The sequence below is a fragment of the Haliaeetus albicilla genome, chromosome 19 (assembly GCF_947461875.1).
Source record: "Haliaeetus albicilla chromosome 19, bHalAlb1.1, whole genome shotgun sequence".
Taxonomy (NCBI): domain Eukaryota; kingdom Metazoa; phylum Chordata; class Aves; order Accipitriformes; family Accipitridae; genus Haliaeetus; species Haliaeetus albicilla.
In genome coordinates, this window is record NC_091501.1 from 9,460,721 (window position 1) to 9,477,610 (window position 16,890).

The following is a 16,890-nucleotide window of genomic DNA, read 5'->3' on the forward strand; positions in this document are numbered from 1 at the left end:
GAATTTGTAGTTGGAAACACTCCTCTAATGTACCTCCCTGTGAGGAAATGCTCATTGAAGAGAACCTCAAAAGTCAAATTTGTACTTCTGACTTCTTCCTCTTTCTTACTTGCTATATGTGCAAGTATAGCTCAAGGCTGTACGTTTTCTCCTTTAGAAGAATCCCCTCTAAGCATTTTAGCTAAAGGCCTCATGTGAAGTCCACCAAAGTAACTAAATACATATGTAAAAATAAATGTATGTATGTGTGTAGGCTCATTGTGATTTCGATTGGCTGTATAATTTGACATTAACACTTTTTGTGTTACTGCCTTCTTTTTGATTAACACTTGAGCAAACTGTGCTCCAGGAAGCTGTTTGTGATATCAGAAATGCAAGCTGATTCCACTCATGTACATCTAATTTGATGCCCTGATGCTTTCCAGCTGTGGTAAATGGACAACTATTTGAAAACAAGTATCTTGTCAGAGTCGGAATATCCTGTGAAAACTACCCATTTCCCCTTAAGTCTGGCTGTGTTCAATTAATCTGATGCTGACTTAGTCTCCCTGCATCTCACAGAGAATGTTTTTAATATTAGCTTCTCGTAGTAACACTTGTACTCCTAAAATGTTTTTCATTTAACACCTAGAATTATTCATATTGTGGGCAAAATTGATGCTTCCCTTCCTCCCCCCCCAGTTTCTATTATGGAAAATCAAGACTTGGCAAGTTAGGTTACAGGTACTTTAAGGTTATTACCTTTGAGTTAATGAATCCCAAAGCAAATCATTGGTTTTTGAATGGAAGAAATCTTCTGTTGCGTCCTTAATTTCGGAGCTATCCTGCATGGTTGGGGGTGGTGGGAAGAACTGGGTTTGGGTATCCACTTACATGCTTGCTCCTCAGCAGAAAGTCAGGAGCAGCCCCTTCCCCAGGTTGCATCTCCGTGCACAGATGGATTGAGGGAGACAGGAGAGAGTAGTGTGTTATCACCAACTGATGTCACAACAAAAAAATCTCAAAGCCTCTCTGCATCTTTTTTTTTTTCCCTCCTTTGATGCATGCTGGCATATCTTTAGCAGAAACAAATCAATTTACGCAAACATATGCCAAGAGCAGGAAGGGAATGCTAATTGATCAGGAAGACTGAGATGGGCTTCTGTATTTAACAGGGTTGGCTTTTTTTTATATAATGGTTATAATGACAATGGTTATATATATGGTTACTAATGACAAAGGTCACTCAAGCCCTTTATTAAATTCCTGTCTTTAGACAAAAGCATCCATAAAGGAATAAACGGAGATGAAAGAGGCAGTTACAAACCTCAGCTAGGCGGTGCATACATGTTCTTCCTTAATTTTTAGCAAACTATTGCATACAAGTTAGGTGTGTTGCCAGTTGTAAGACTTGTCTCTCAGCATTTCCATATAAGCCTGTTAACTGGATTGGGCTGGACTTAAGAAAGAGTTCATTCCTATTCTTGATGAGCTCAAGTGGCTTTTATGTAGGATGCTGTGAATGGGCACAAGGCCTTAGTACTCCTTGTCATCATGTGAGTCACTAAGTGCGCTACAGCTTTTGCTGTGACACACGCAGCATTAGGAGTAACAGAAGCCAACCGAGGTTGCATTTAACCTCCTGCTTCTAATGATGGTGCTTTTAGATTTTGCCTATGACGTCTCTGAGCGTGGCAAATGAAGGGTTGACAACAAGTAGCTTTTGTTTAAAGTAAATCATTGTTTAGGTGGAACGAGAAGAAAAACATGCCTGGCTTTAATGGTACTCCACTGCCCACAAGCTTTGGAAATGAAATAACTTGACTTTTCTTAGTAGTGTTTTACATCCAGCTGCTATTGCCACTGGACTGAACCTCAGTTAGGGGATTTCCGGGGGGAGGGAAGAGAATAACTTAGAGTGCTGATCAGTGGAAATGTTTTTGTCATATGACAGGTAGAAACAAAGCTCGCCAGCCTCCTGGGACGGGGTGAGCCTTCGGCTTGGTACGGTGGGTCTATGGGATTTGACGGCTCTGTTAACACAGCAGTGTCGTATTAGCACAGCGATAATGCTAGTGTACTCTGCTGCTCTGGTCTTCCCCCACCTCCCCGGCTCACGCAGGATTCGTGACGTTGCCTTGCAGTGTGGTTTTCCATACGTTTGGTTTGCAGGCTGCCGGCAGCTCTGCGAGGTCCCGGCACAGCCTGCCGTTGATCCCGTTGTCCTCCTCCTCTGTTTCAGTGGTGGAGCAGAAAGCCCGCGTGTAGGACTTGCAAAGCACAGCAACAGGGGTCACAAGCACAGTAAAAGTCAAAATGATCCTGACAAATTGGGCGGTTTCTTTGCAATTGAGAGAGGTTTTTCACAGAGAAATGAAACATGCTGTCCTTTGGGGTTAATAAAATACGCACACATAAAATTTGGAAACGTGGTTGTGAGATAGCAGGAGAAGGTCTGACAGCAGTTTCTGTACTCTCCCGAGGATGCTGAGTGTTCATCTGTTAACCCAGTCACTCCAGGACAGCTGAGCTGTAGTTGTGGATTGTGTGGGTCGCTAATAACTTTGATGCACAGGGACTGACGGAGCTACTGGATGCTTTCAGTCATGACACATTTTGGCCTCAGAATTTGTATCTCCAAGTGAGAATCGAGTGTAGTGGCTGGAATGTGTTTGACTCCATTTGGTGCTACTTCAGCATCTGCCTCTTTGAAGGCTGCGTTTTTTAGGCAGAGACCTCTCACAGCACTTGGGTTCGGCATTTGTGATTCCTGCAACATCTGCCATAGCTATCGAGGCGGTGTCCAAGGAAGGACCGAGGAGGATTGATCACAAGGTGCTCTAAACCGAGGACAGAGGACTTCTACGATGTGCCATGACAAACCAAGGCAGGACGTGCCGAGAAGCTCCCCCGCCTAACGTTCGTTGTAAAACCAGCTGCGCTGTCGTGCTTTTACGCCCTTTTCCCAGGGCCAGGCCTGGGACGGCAGGTAGGGCTGGGATAAAGGGCTCTCGCACTGTGGGGAGCAGCGGGTGCCGCAGGTAGCGATTAAGAAATGCTGGCAGTGTGGTGGCGGGGAGTACAGTGACACAGATGACTGCAGTGGCGATGCATCATTTTTTTAATTATTTTTTTTTTCTCCTTGTGGCTAGAACAGGACTGTGAATACAGAGGAGATGCTCTAAGATAAGACACATGGTTTTATGGAAGTCCAGGGCAAGAAAAATGAAGTGGTGCAGACACAGTATGAAAAGCATTTGCAGAGTTGTGGATGGGAAGGTTACATTTCACTTGCCTGCAGCCAGCTTGGTGTAGCTAATAGTATTTAATGCTGTGTTGTTTGTTTGTTTGTTTGTTTTTTCCTCTCTTTTAAGCAATGTATTTACCTCATAAAGGAAAAAGAAATCTTATTCATGTATGTAATACCTTCCTGGGAACTGGGAAGAGCAGAGGGCAGTTTGCAGTTGACAAGAACAGATTTCCTGGCTGAATAAGCTGTTCCTGAGATGCTGTGGGCCTGTTCCTAAGCAGGCAGGTGATTGGGCTTCCATGGAAATCTGGCTTTCTGTGTCATACTGTCAATTCAAAAGATTTCAGGAGCTTTTTAAAAGCTGGTCATGGTCTAGGCCCATTTCTGGTTGTTCTCCCCCATTCCCTTGGTTATTCTAACTACCACTTTCAATTTACAGTGCATGAGGCTTGAGGAGAAATCCCATCACAAATCGACCTGGAGTCTCTGGATTCTTTACTGCACACAGAGTTCAGGCTTTCCCTTGCTCTCCATGGGGAAAAAAGAAGAAGAAAAAAAAAACCCCACCAAACCTATGGCTGACAGCAAACTGGGTTAAAAAGGCAAGAGATGAAATAAATATACCTTATGCTCCCTTGGATGTAAGGACAAGTGGGTGGAGCATCAGACTGCAAGGGAGATCAGAAGCAGAGCTCCTTCAAAGGCAGTTCTCCAGGCAGGTGAGGAGCTGGCTGGTCTGACAGCAGAAAGTTTGCAGACTATTTGAGGAGGTTGGTGTTACGGTGCTCCTCAGAAGCCTGGGTGTTAAATAGCATCTCTTTCCCATTTTCCCGGTCACATGGCTGCATAAGATAAAAGCTTCATCGAGCTCCCAGACCTTGGACTGGTCTTGCAAAATGCAGCCAGCCATTGTGAGAGGGGTTAATTCACACCGTCACCGCAGAAGACAAAATGGATCTTTGAAACAAATGTGGTGGTGGGGGTAAACCCATCAATCATGTGAATACTGCTTTACAGTAATTCACAACTGCAGCTTTTTTCTTAAGCAAGGGCTGGCTGAGTCCGATCAATCCCTTGGCTCTCAAATAGGTCTCAGCAGGCAGTAGCTTGCTCCTTGTGGGTTTGTATGTACATGAAAGCCCACTTTATATTAACTCTGTGGAATAGTATTTTTTCGCCCTCTCTCTAAACCCCTTAGCACTAATTCAGTGTAATTATACTCATTGAATACAGTACTGACAGCCCCACTCCTCCCCCTTTCCTGTCAGGATATTGGCCTAAAAATCACTAAATGAAGAAAATCCAAAACAGCGATGCGATTCTTTGTTCTGGCTTCTACATAGGTTTTTATTATTTTAATGTAACCCATTGGTCACACTTTCAAGTATTTTCTTTAAAGCTGAAGACTGAAAATACGTTTTTATTTTTTTCTTTTAAAAATTAAGAATTAGACTTTAGTCTTTAAGGAAAATACTAAATATTGCAAAACTCATGTCTAACTGAGCATTGGCACCATTATTAACAGCCTGAGGCTGCTGAGGACCTGTCTCTACCTTTTTGGAATGGGGAAAGGTGCCAGGAAAAGGCAGGGAGCCTCTTTCCACCTGTTCCTTCCCGTGTCTGTCTGTGTCTTGGGGATGGGTGACATTTTCCCTGTTGCGTTTTCAGGGCTGAAAATAAAGTTGCAGGTGGCTTAGCACAGCATGTTTTAGTCCTTTCTAGCTCTGTATGTGTGAATGAAACTTACATAGTGGGAAATGTCTGGAAAGCAGTGACTAAAAAAGATTTTAGGGGGTCATAGGAGGTAGCCATTGGCAGATGAGCTCTGAATGTAGTGCAGTGGAGAAATGACTAAAATCAATTCTTAGGCATATACATGAGAGGCCCAGCCTAGGGTGATGGTGGTAATGACAGAGATACCAGGAGAAGGCATTCTGTCTTGGTGTCTCCAACAAACTAATGGCTGGAGAAAGTTTGCTCTGTGGCTTAAAGAGCTTAGTCTGCCTGACAGACTCAAGAACAGATAACCACATTATAAATATCTTTTAGGGAGGAAAAATAACAAGTACTGAAGGCCTCTCTAACTTACTGGAGAAAGCCATGATAAGAAAAATTCAATTACAAATTAATGTACTATTTTACAGTGTCCATGGTAGGAGGCAGGATGATAATTTCACAAAAGCTTTCATAGAAGGTAGTGGATCCCTCATCTTACGAAGCGTAAATGGCAAATGTGGAATTGTGGATTCCAGAAGATTGGTACAAGGCGCTAACTTGGGGCTTTTGCATAAGGGCATACATTTTGTCTTGACAGAGGAGTTTTTCTCAGCTGCTCAGAGGTGAAATGTGGGCAGGCCAGCGAAGCAGGAGTCTGTGTTTTAAAAGATAGCAAATGTGTCCTGCTTTAACAAGTAATGGAGTTCTCTCTTTAACTGTAATGCACAAATACTGTAATTGAGGTGCCAATTTGCTTCCTACAAAGGCTGTAACATGTTGCAAGTCCCACTGGTATTGCCCTTTATCATATCAAATTGTAACTCAGCTGCTGTAAACCTAGTAGAGTAGAGCCAAACATCAAATTATAGAGTTGCTTCCTCCTTCCTTTGTAAGTGTAGGGTTTGTGTGTTTTTTGGTTTTTGTTTTGGGGTTTTTTTTTTTCCTCCTCCCCCTGTTTACCTCGCCTTAGTGGAATGGTAGCTATGTGTGTGCTTTCCTTTCCCATCAAGTACGGTTTTCTTGATAGCAGACAGGCAGGCCACAATCCTTATTCCTGAAACCCTAGTCCTTTAGCACAAAAGGTCTCCATCCAAGCATTGTCTTACTGTCTTTAGGTCTTGCCTGTATAAAGCCTCTTAGGCAAGTGAATCTAAATGAAGAAAAGCATGCATTTGTGACATAGGTAGATTGTGTCAATTTTTAAATGTAAACAAATCTCTTTAGAGTGAAATAAACTAAATCAAGCTAAGGTGTTGCCAGTTCAAAGAAGAAGAGTATCTGCACCATTGTGTGCTATTTCTGGCCCACTTTTAGTTGGGGAATGTGCAAGGTATGCAGGGATAAGGAGGAGTTCTGGATTTTGCAAGACTGAGGAAACAGAGGCATTAGGGAAGAGAAGGATATCAGCTTTATTGGCTTCCTTTGCTCATGGGATTGGTGTGCCTTTATTTATGCTTTTCTAGTCATGTGGATAAGCCAGTTCTGTTTCCAGAATCAAGAGAAATGCTGATTTTCTTCTCAATGAGAAGAATGAAGGAGCTTAGCAGCTTTGAACTCTAGTTCAATTTGAGCACCGGCTATAGTTATAATAAATTGCTGGCTTTATTTAAGAAGATTCTGAAAGATCAGATCCCAAATAGGATTTTACCAAATGGGAAAAATTTATTTGTTCTTCTCTCTGAGAATATGGAACTGTTCCACAAAGTACATTTCCTTAAATTGAGTTTTCATGTGTAATACAACTTGGGTGGGGAGGACTGGGGGCAAAAAGCAGAAGTTGTAAGCCTGTGATGTGGAAAGTGGTTATAGCCTACATCGGTTCCCCAGACCTTAGAGCAGCCTCTGTTCTCTCTTTGTCCTGCTTTGTTTTATGCAAAGGTCATGCTTCCCCAGTGACCATTAGGACCCATTACCTCTTGTTTTATCTCTGTAATTAATGTTGCCTAATTTAATGATGACGTTGATGTAGTGGAACCATCTGGCGATTGAACTTCAAAAGGTTGAAGCTCTAGGCTGAAAACTTTGGATAGAAGTGCCAGTATTGGGCCAGCCTGGCTCCTGTGGAGCCAGAGGGAAAGTAATTCTGGATTTCTAGAGCTCATGAGATATTTCTTCTCTAGCTTTATGCAGGTAGCTCCTCCTACTGCTACAAAAAGAGTTTTCAACAAGTTTTGTTGTTTCGGTGAGGGCATGTTAATTTTGAACTTTCTTTGGTGAGTAGTTGCCTAGATAGCAAACTTTCTAGCACAAGAGAGAACTTCGCTTAAACAACACAGACAATAAGTATTACCAGAGCCAGATAACTGCAGATAAGCAGGCATCTTGATGAGATTAGAAGGGCAGCAGTAGATACAACAAACAGAGGCATATACGTTATGAGATATTCTGATTAGCTCCTAATCCTTAAACAGACTTTACTTACCTCTGCCTGGTTGAATTGTTCTCTCTTGGGACACTGTTTTTAGATTTGTATTGCTGACACAGAAGATCCATCCATGCTACCTTTTGGGTAACTGTGAGCTGCCAAGGCTGAGAGTTCAAACCCTGGATTGCACTGAATTGGGGAACAGCAGCCAGGAGCCGGTGCTTTTGCTGAACAGATGGTGACCCAGAAAGCTGTATGCTCAGCATTAAGTACTTAATGACATGCAGGTGTTCTTCATGGTTTGGAGCACTGAAGTTTTTCAATTTACTGTAGGAAGTTGGTTACTTTGAAGACCAAATGAGGCTTCCCACCTCTGTGGAGCCATTTGTGGCACAATTTGCTGCTACCAAAATCTGTCTAACATAAACAGATGTGCAGCATAGACCTGACCTGAAGTTCCCTACAGTGGCAATTAAGCATGGATCAACCAGAGACATCTTCATTCAAGACAATTCAAAGCCCTAGGCTGAGGCCACCAGAGAGAAGAACCATTTAGAGGGTAATTCCTTAGTAAGATATTACTGTTACCTGTTCTTAACACTAACACAAATTGTTTTATACTAGAGCTGTGTCGTTGCTCTGCCTGTGTGGAATAGCATCATCCTATTAACTTCTGCCATGCCTTGAATAAATAGTCTTTTTTTTTTTTTAATAACTGTCAAAACTTTTCCTAAGTGATCACTTTTTCTATTTGCAAGCCAGCTTTTGAAGAGGCAAAGCTACAGGACCATGGGGTTGGGAGAGAGGAAGATGTTTGCAGGCCAGAAGAGTGGGGAGGATGAGGCAAGGTGTGAGGAGCAGTACTGTAAGGTTTCAGGCTTTCTTCTCCCCCTCTGCCTGTTGCAGTGCTCTTCCTTCTGTCCTCGGTCTATGAGCCTGTAGCATTACTTCTGGCATTTCTACGTCTGCGGAGCCGCTTCTCATGAAAGACAAGTTGTAGAGAGGTAGTAGCAAGTCTGTATTGTGCCTTCAGTGCTGGCATCCTTCTGTAGTGAAATATGCTTCATTAGCTTTAACAGGCGATACCTGTGGTCTTAGCGAGTCTTTGGGTATTTGGAGGGAATGATTCCCCAATAATGGGAAACAAGCAACAAGCTAAAACCCCCACCTCAGTAGTGGGCCTTCAGCAGGTGAAAAGGAGCGTTATCTGTGCCTGCTTCCATTTTGGATAGACATGTTCTGATAGCTGTGGGAGAGAGACTTGGGAGCAATGGAGAGTGCCAGCTTTAGTTTCAGTTCACTTGTATACAAGTTGTCACTTCTATTTTTCTTTTTTCAAAAGGCTTTGTGAATATACTACGTCACTCTTACTGTGACTCAAAGACCTTACATACTATATATACTGTATATATTGAAGTGAGCGTTTCTCCTTGTGCACCTGAACTCCCCTCCCTGGGGAATCTGCAGGGTAGCTCAGGCTAGAGCTGGAGTATGAGCCATCATGGAGGGTAATACAGATTATCAAAAAAATGAAGCTTAAGTATGAGCTCTGGGTCTGAGCTCACTGACCAGCAGAGGTGCTAATGCCACTCCCAGGAAGCTTGGCTTCACATCTTGTTCACTGAATTAACAATGAATAAAGTTTAATGATTCTTGCCTCTCTCGTGATACCTTTTCACTAGAACACTAAAAAAGGAATTAAATTGTGGCAAAAGGATTGGAGGAATGAAAAAGAATCATGTCTGATTAGCTTTCAGAAGGAGGAAAAAGAATCTCATGGTTCAGAATGGTAATCGCTCTGCAAGGGACAACTATCTCCTGGAGTTATCACTTAATCTCTAGGTAGGCATTATTCTGAGTTGTACTTAACAGGTAAGCTTTGGACTGGCCTTCAGTGAAAAGGAGAACTGCATTATCATTTCTCTGTCAGGATAAGGCAAGAAGGCAGTCTTAGGTAAGAATTTGCCTCTTACTGAGACCTGCCCTTTACAGCTTTTCTCCCATAACCATCCAAAAGTGCCCTGCTGGCTTCTGCCTAATTTTTGGTATGCTTGAGATGAATTTTGACCGGTTATTCTGGGAAGTCATTAATGATATAAATATGCTAGTGTAATCTATGACACTCTTATCTAATACCTTTGCAAAAGATTCTGGGTTTAGAGAATCACTTTCCACTGCTGCTTGCCTTCCTTCTGTCCTGCTTATCTCTTTTTTTCAAGTGGTGCAGGCAAATAAGCTCTTTGGAGCTGCTGCATCTCAGACTTTCCTTTCTCTCCCTCTCCCTTTCTTTCTGTCACTGGCATCAGCAAGCTCCATCAGGTCTGTAGGACAGCATGCAGTAGCACATTTTCCTTCATCTGATGTTAGCATACATGGTGTCGTTTAACTCTTTTCCCTTTTACTGTGCATCTGTTTCAGGTGCTCTGAAAGAAGGAGCTCTTTGCCAATGCAGCTGTAGTGAGGTTGTGAGAAATGGGGAAATTGGAGGAACACACCGGAAAACCGGTGCTATGTCTGAGTGAATGAGCTATTGCCTCTTAAGTGCATTTGCTCCCTAGTGCTAAAAATTGCCTTGATATTTGATTGATATTGCATATCAAGACAAATCAAGCTATGAGATGCAGAGGTGATTAGAAAGAAAGGCAGATGTATGCATTGGGGGCAAAATACCGCTAAAGTAGGAGATTTGATGAAGGGAACTTAAACACTACAAACACAGCTTTGTTTCTAATTATATTTTTTTCCTTGCAACGAGCTGCCCATCCTTTAGGCTTTCACTGCAATTTCTTTTCAGTCATTTCTCCCTTCTCCCCTCAAATTTCCATCCTTTCCTAGTAATCGGACAAGAAATTCTATCTGGGGAAGGGGCTGAGGAAATAGCCCCTCCTCCCCAAATAACAGCATCTTTCTTGGAGGAATCTGCAGTTTTTGCAAGTGAACTATGTTCCCTCACACCTCCTGTGCTTTTCTTTTTCAAATCACATAACTTCCTGCATGAGGTAACCTTTTCTATCTCGGTCTGTCTCTCTCCCTTGCTTGCTCTCCCTCTGGCTTGCTTTTCAGTCAGCGTTGCTCTCTGGGTCCCTTGCTCAGTGATGAATGAGTTTCATTCATCTTTCTTTTGGGGGCTCTGTGAAAAGCTTTAGACTTTGCCTGCTCCCATTTTTTCGCTCGGCTATTCATTTCCATGGCGATGGAGAAAGGAGGGGGGTGGCAGAGTGGGTGGCAGCGGGGCCAGAGGTCAAGAGTGGCCACTTTCTGAATTAAAGCTTTGAATTCCATTAAAGGTGACACGTTGTAACCTGGAGTGACTCTCCAAGAACTTGGCTGTCAAAGTCATCAAAGCAAAGGGAGAGGGAGGCAGGAGAAAGAGAGAGATCAGAGGAGGAGGAACCCAAGAGCTTGGAGTTGTTGTCAGGATTACATCTGGTGACTTAATATAGGGGTAGTTCATTTGTGTTGCCATACACTGTGCTTCAGTGAGGCCGTGCTCCGAAATCTGCATGCGGATGGGGCATGCGAGGTAAAGAGGATTCCCCTCATCCTTTGATCAACAAATGTAATCTTCTGATTATGTAAACAACCCTTCCTCTCTGAGAAATGGGAAGGGAGAATTGAGTATAGATAAGTATCCCGGCCACTGAAATTTCATTAGGTAATTTTTTCATTTCTTTCACAGAGGTGCCAGGAAGACTCAGCCAACAAAGATGAGGGATGTTTTCTTGGCATCGTACAAATAGTCACTGAGAGAAAATCTGTGTCCCAGAAGACAGCATGTGAAGTAGAGCAAAGTGTATCAAGCTGTTTCCAAACATCCAAAGTCTAGGTGTTTTAAAGACATTAAATTTGGAAACTTGCCAATCCCTATATTAAAAAAACAAAACCAAAAGGAAACCTGCTGAATTTTGTCATTTGCAGATGTTTCTTCTCTGAAGGTTGATTACAGGGGGAAGGAATCAGAAGGAGGTCACCAGGACCTCATGTTCTGTGTGTATGATATATTCTGAATTCACATCCCCTCTTTGAATGGTCTCATCATGGTGGTAATCAGGGTCTGTGTTAAAAGTCCTCTTTCTCACTTGTGCGACCTTACGAGCCGGTGGTTCAAAGCAGAATTTTCTGTTAGTTCCCAAGAGTGTGATCTTGCTTCTGGTACTACTGAGTTTCAGAACTTGTTATCCCTCCATCCCCAAGGCTATCCAGTTCTTGTTTTATGATGACTTGATCCTAATGTGTACTAGCAGGAAAGCCTGCTAATTTTATAGCATATAAAATCTTTTGTCCTTTGTCTCATATGCTTTCTGTATTAGATGAAAATGCAGAAGTTTGGTTCTAAACTCCCTGTGGAACTTGCTTTGAAACCTCCCCCCACCATTATGTTTCTCAGCTTGCTGAATCTGTCTAGATCCCAAACTGGACAATACTGTTCCTGCTAGTCTTGAGTATGCCGCTATCAAAAACTGTGCTGTGCACTCAGCAACCAGGATTTATAAAAGTCTCTCTGTACCCTAAATCTCACTTGGTAGGAAGCCTTCAGCATCCAGGTCAAGTTGGGATGTCTGGAAAGACTCAATTCCTCCTCTCTGAGGGTACTTGACACTTCTTTGCAAGGTCTTTCTCATCATTATGGTTCCTCTGCGTATTTTACTATTCACTAGCATCCCTGAGCTTCCTTGTGGCAGTGTAAAAAATGGCTTAACATGTTCGAGGTGAAGGAGGATTCTGTTTTTTTTTTTCTTTGGCTAGAAAATTGTGGCTTTTATGGCTGGAGAATGTTAGGGTTCTTTGCTGAAAGTAAAATGTGACAGACTCTTGCCTGTGTTTTGCTGTTGTGTTTTTTCTTATTATTTATTCCTTCATATAAAAAAATATTTCCAGAATCTTGTAAAATAACAACCTTAATGATTCTTTTTTATTTTCCAAGTCCTTATTTTCATGGCATTTTTCCCCCCATGTGTGGTATAGAAGAGAGTAGTAGCCAGTAATTGGTTTAGTAAGATAATGTATTATTTTTCTCTTTCACATTTCTTCACTTGTTTAAAAAGCAACAAGGAGGGACTCAGAGAACACTGGATTTTTCAGAGTAGTTTGCACAGATCCTGCATCTTTGTCATGCAGTAAAAGTAAGAACTGGGGCTGTATATAGTGACCACAGGAGATAAAAGTGAGGAATTAGGGAAGTTATTAGAAAAGTTTGACATTCATGTGCATGTTTTCTTTGTTTGTTTGCTTGTTTATTTTGGTTTTGGGGGATAGAGAAGAGAGGGAGGGAGTAGTTTGAGGTGCCAGAAATACTCTAAACTGAGAAGCAAAAGAGGAATAGATGCTTACATTACTGAATGAATGAGAACTCTATCAGTCATATGTAACTCTAGAGATGTTAAAAGTCCTCTAATTAGGGAGACAATCAGCTGCAATATGTATTATTCCATGCTAAAGGAGAGACTACTGAGAGAAACAGCTCTAACTTTGAAGACGTGCTGCAGCTAAAAAAGGCAACTAAACCAGCCAGGGAAAGGATCAAAACTGTAACAGCAACCACTGGTTCAGAGGTATGCAAACTCAGGCCGAAGGGACCTCAGAAGTAGGGCAGAGACAAAGTGAATGGAGAATAAAAGCTTCATAGGTCTTTTTACATGAGAGGTGGAAGAAAGTGGTGCAGGAACTGAGGCTGGAGAGTTTCTTTGTTAATAAGGAAGATACTGGCCTACTTTAGCAGACTCAGGCGCTCAGTCTGCCGGCACGTGAATAGGAGGGGGGCCACTCTCATATCTGTAATTATCGCATTTGATCTGTGATCTCTCTGTATCTGCGGGATGGTGACGTGCATTGCAGTGTATTCTTGATGCAAGGGTGCTGTGAACTGCCCCAAGAGCAGCACTTGTACCAAGTGTACTGGCTGGTGAACTAGGGCCATTCTCTTTCCCCCCTTAAGAGATTTGGCTCCTTTTTTTAATCTGCTTTTGCTGGTGAGATGCTTGTTTGAAACAAATCCGCTCCAGCAGGACTTTCAGTTCTGTTAGTCCTCTATTCCTTTCACCTGAAACAGAATAAACAAGAAATGAAGGCAATGGGGAAGAAGCATAGAGATTTGATTTAATGCAGAGACTTGACTTACCTGTTCTGTGCTTGATTGTACTTTTCCACAAAGACTTTTCTTCATGAGGCAGTCCTGTAGTTTCACCCTCAGGGGTGTCATCTTGCTTACTCTTCCTGCATTTCTTTGTATTTTCGTACCTGCTTGTAATATATTCTTCCCATCTCTGTAGCAAACCCACCTGTTAATGTTGACTCTGCTTAAAAAAGCCAGTACGAGGAGTAATCACAAAGCTGACCTCGTTGTTAATGGGTGTTGTCTGAGGAGTGGGAGTACTCTGCCTTGCAGAGACTGTAATAGGATTGATTGGGTAAAGCACTAGCAGTTCCCCTTCTTCTGTCAAGCCATTTTGAGAATTAAAATGCAGAAATACAGCACTGCATAAGCTGTAACCGTGATGCCTTCCATTTAAAGGCATTTGTCGCTAAAGAACAGACGTGACAAAACATTAAATCACAGGACTTTTGCCTCCCTAGCTGGTAGGGTCTGGACTATAAAATCTGAACACGTTAGTGTGGATACCGCACGGGGATGTGGCTGTTCAAGGGTTGGGAGAAGCAAAACCCCACACCACACCAAGAGAATTCGATCAGGTCTGTGAGTGTCCAGCCTTGTACAAAAGCAGGTCTGCTTGTGGTGTCAGGCATAAGTGAGACTGTGGGTCTCTCCCTGACTGAGGACCGACACAGGTTGCCCAGAGAGGTTGTAGAGTCTCCATCCTTGGAGATATTCAGAAGCCATCTGGACATGGTCCTGGGCAACTGGCTCTAAGTGGCTTGAGCAGGGGCGTTGGGCAAGATGACCTCCAGAGGTCCCTTCTGACCTCAGCTGTTGTGTGCTTCCTATACTGACAAATTCTGTGACTCCTGAGCAATTGTCTTTCAGGCTTGTACCCCATCTCTGTCCTTCTCTTGGTCAATTTGTACGCTGCGGAATAGCAGTGTATGCTGGTAGAGGTGAGGAGAAGGGCCTGTTCTGTGTGTTGTGTTAAAAGAGAAAGGGGAGAAATGATACTAAACTAGCTTTTTACTTGGAGGAACTGCTAGTAGAAACATTGCCACTTCAGCTACTGTTCCAGCCACATGCACAGACTGACATCCTGACGAAGAGTCGTGTCTGAAGGGACAATGTTCTTACTCCTTCAAAGAGACTTTATTGCAGTGTAAGACAGCCTGGAGCTGCCAGGAAATTAGTCCTGTGTTGTGGTTTATGCCGATGTAGCACTTAAGACTGGAATGCTTTCTAGGCATCCTGCTTGTTATCTTTGGCTGTGGAGCAGGGAAGCCAAAGTAGCCAGTGGCTAGCTTTGGTGAGAAGCTGTCTAAATCAGAATTGTTTGCTTTGGAGGAAAGGCCAAACCTCCAATATATTCAGAGGCACGTTTGGATGTTTTATGCAGTCTGGGTGGTGTGCAGGGGTCCCGATCACGTGAAGTGTTTAAATATGGCTTTCCTGAAACCCATGAGGATGAATTGCTGCTAAAAGAACTGGTAGGAGTGTCCTGGGAATGGGCTGCTGTCAGCTGGGCACTGGAATGGCTTGAACTCCTCGGATGGTTTTGCTTCTTCCTGTCCCCAGACTCCAGCCTTTATCACTAAGAGCTCTGCTTTTTCTTTCTAAGGTTATTTCGGGGTCAGTAAAGAGGAAGATCTAATCCTTGAACCTTGTGAGGTAGTTACCTTAATTATCCAACCTTCTTCTGGCAGAAAGCTGCTTACGACAAGCCTATCCTGTGGCAGGGAGGGGGAGTGGCAGTGGGGAAATGGGGTGGCGTAGCCCGGATCACAATCGGGATCTGGAAATAGAGGCTGGAAATCCCACTCTTTTGACGTAGAACTCCCATCGTTAAATCCCTTGGCAGCCTCTGATTTATGTAAATGCTTATACAAGGTGGAATCAAATTACTCTGATCTTCTAGCAGTTGGAAAACTGACATCTACCTGTAACTGTTTTCATTTAAATTCTGTAGGCTTTAGTAGTAATATCTATGAAATTCTGTGTTTTCATCCTTTGAAATCTTACAGGGTGCTTTTCTTTAAAGTCTAGTCCTTAATAGGTTCCAGCATAATTAAGCTATCATCATCTAGGATTGAGGAGAGGATCTTCGGAAGGATTTATTTTTCTCCATTTCCTTCACTGAGTTTCTAAAAATGTCAGAACACAGAAACTAGTCGCTGCTCTCAGCACGTTTGAGCAACTGCCTCAGCCCCTGTGCCTTCAGCACAGTTGGCTGGGCAGAGCTTCATATTCAGATACTTTCTCTATCAGCCTTCCTCCTCAATGCACAGCCCGCTTGTTGCTGTGTCTCCTGGCCCATTCCATTCCTGATCATCCTCTTTTTCCAAGTCCTTTTTCATCCCATGTGTTTTAGGCCTTTGCCAACTGTGACACAGTCCTCTACCCTGAAAGGTTTCAGAGTCTTTTCCTTGAGTGACAGAGTTGAGGCTGATTGTTTCTCTGTTCAGTGTATCTAAAACAGCTTTTGTCCCATCCCTGTCAGCTTTTGGAGACTGTTTCTCATAACATGTCTATATAACATGTATATGCAACATCCGTAAAAGTAGAGTATTATTCCCCCCCCTCCCTTGGGAACCTCTTAGCTGTAGTAGAGTCACCGTTCTGCCTTCTCTGCACTGTTTGGGCTGGCTTACTCCTTTGGGGTGGCTGTAGCATAGACCCTGCATGTCACTGAAGCAAGGGCCCTATTGCTCTTCCTCCGCTGCAAATGTCTGCAACAATGCAAATATGGGGCATAACAAGAAGAAAAGGACATGGCGCTAGGCGGCATCTTGGAATTGTATCCCTGGAAGAGAAGGATCGGTCCAATGCCCAGCTGAACTGAGCCTTTCTTTGCGCGCAGGTGCAGGCAGTCAGTCAGCAAGGCAGCATTCACTGGGAAATGGGTCCAGGTCTGGGGACTCAAGGAGTGGGAGGAAGGTTAGAAAGCATCACAGCCGACCTGTGTGAGGTCCAGCCCTGGCTCTGGGAAGGCTTTTGGAGGGAATCAACTCTTGAGTCTTATGCTTTGTGTATGACACTTGGGAGAGGTCTGTAAAAACAGGCTGCTGGGGCTGCTTCTGTGCTCACTTCTTTCAGGTTCCAGGTAAAGATGGTGTAGGTGTAAACTGTGCTGTGCTGTCTACATGCTTGCTTTTTTTCCTATTTATAACTTTTGAATAGAAGAGCCATTTTTGCAGGTGAGGTGTGTGTGCTGAGACTTTACCTTGTATCTTCAGGAATGAATAAGATCTCAAGTGACAGGTCATGTAGAAACACAGTGCTATAGTATGTTTGCTTTTTAAAAAAACCCCAAAATTAAAAGAGTTAGTAGACAAGGGATACAGACAAATTTGAATCCAAGTCCCTGTCCACCTTTCACTGTGTTCATTGTGACTGGATCATGACTTTTCTCTTTTTCTGGAAAACTGCAAACCAGACAAGTGTTGACTCTGAGAAGATCAAGCAAATAATTTCTGCTCTTCT

The 16,890-nt window shown here is 43.1% G+C and overlaps 1 protein-coding gene across 2 annotated transcripts in view; it reads left to right on the forward strand.

Annotated features, from left to right (window-relative positions):
* The window catches only part of PTN (pleiotrophin), a 78,856-nt gene that overhangs the window by 13,012 nt on the left and 48,954 nt on the right, over positions 1–16,890 (forward strand). Inside the window, exon 2 of one of the 2 annotated variants that reach the window (XM_069807570.1) lies at positions 3,669–3,948. The exons of the other annotated variant lie outside the window; for it this stretch is intronic. The gene's annotated coding sequence lies outside the window, so the exon portion shown is untranslated. The remainder of the gene's footprint in view (positions 1–3,668; positions 3,949–16,890) is intronic. 2 annotated transcript variants of the gene reach the window in all.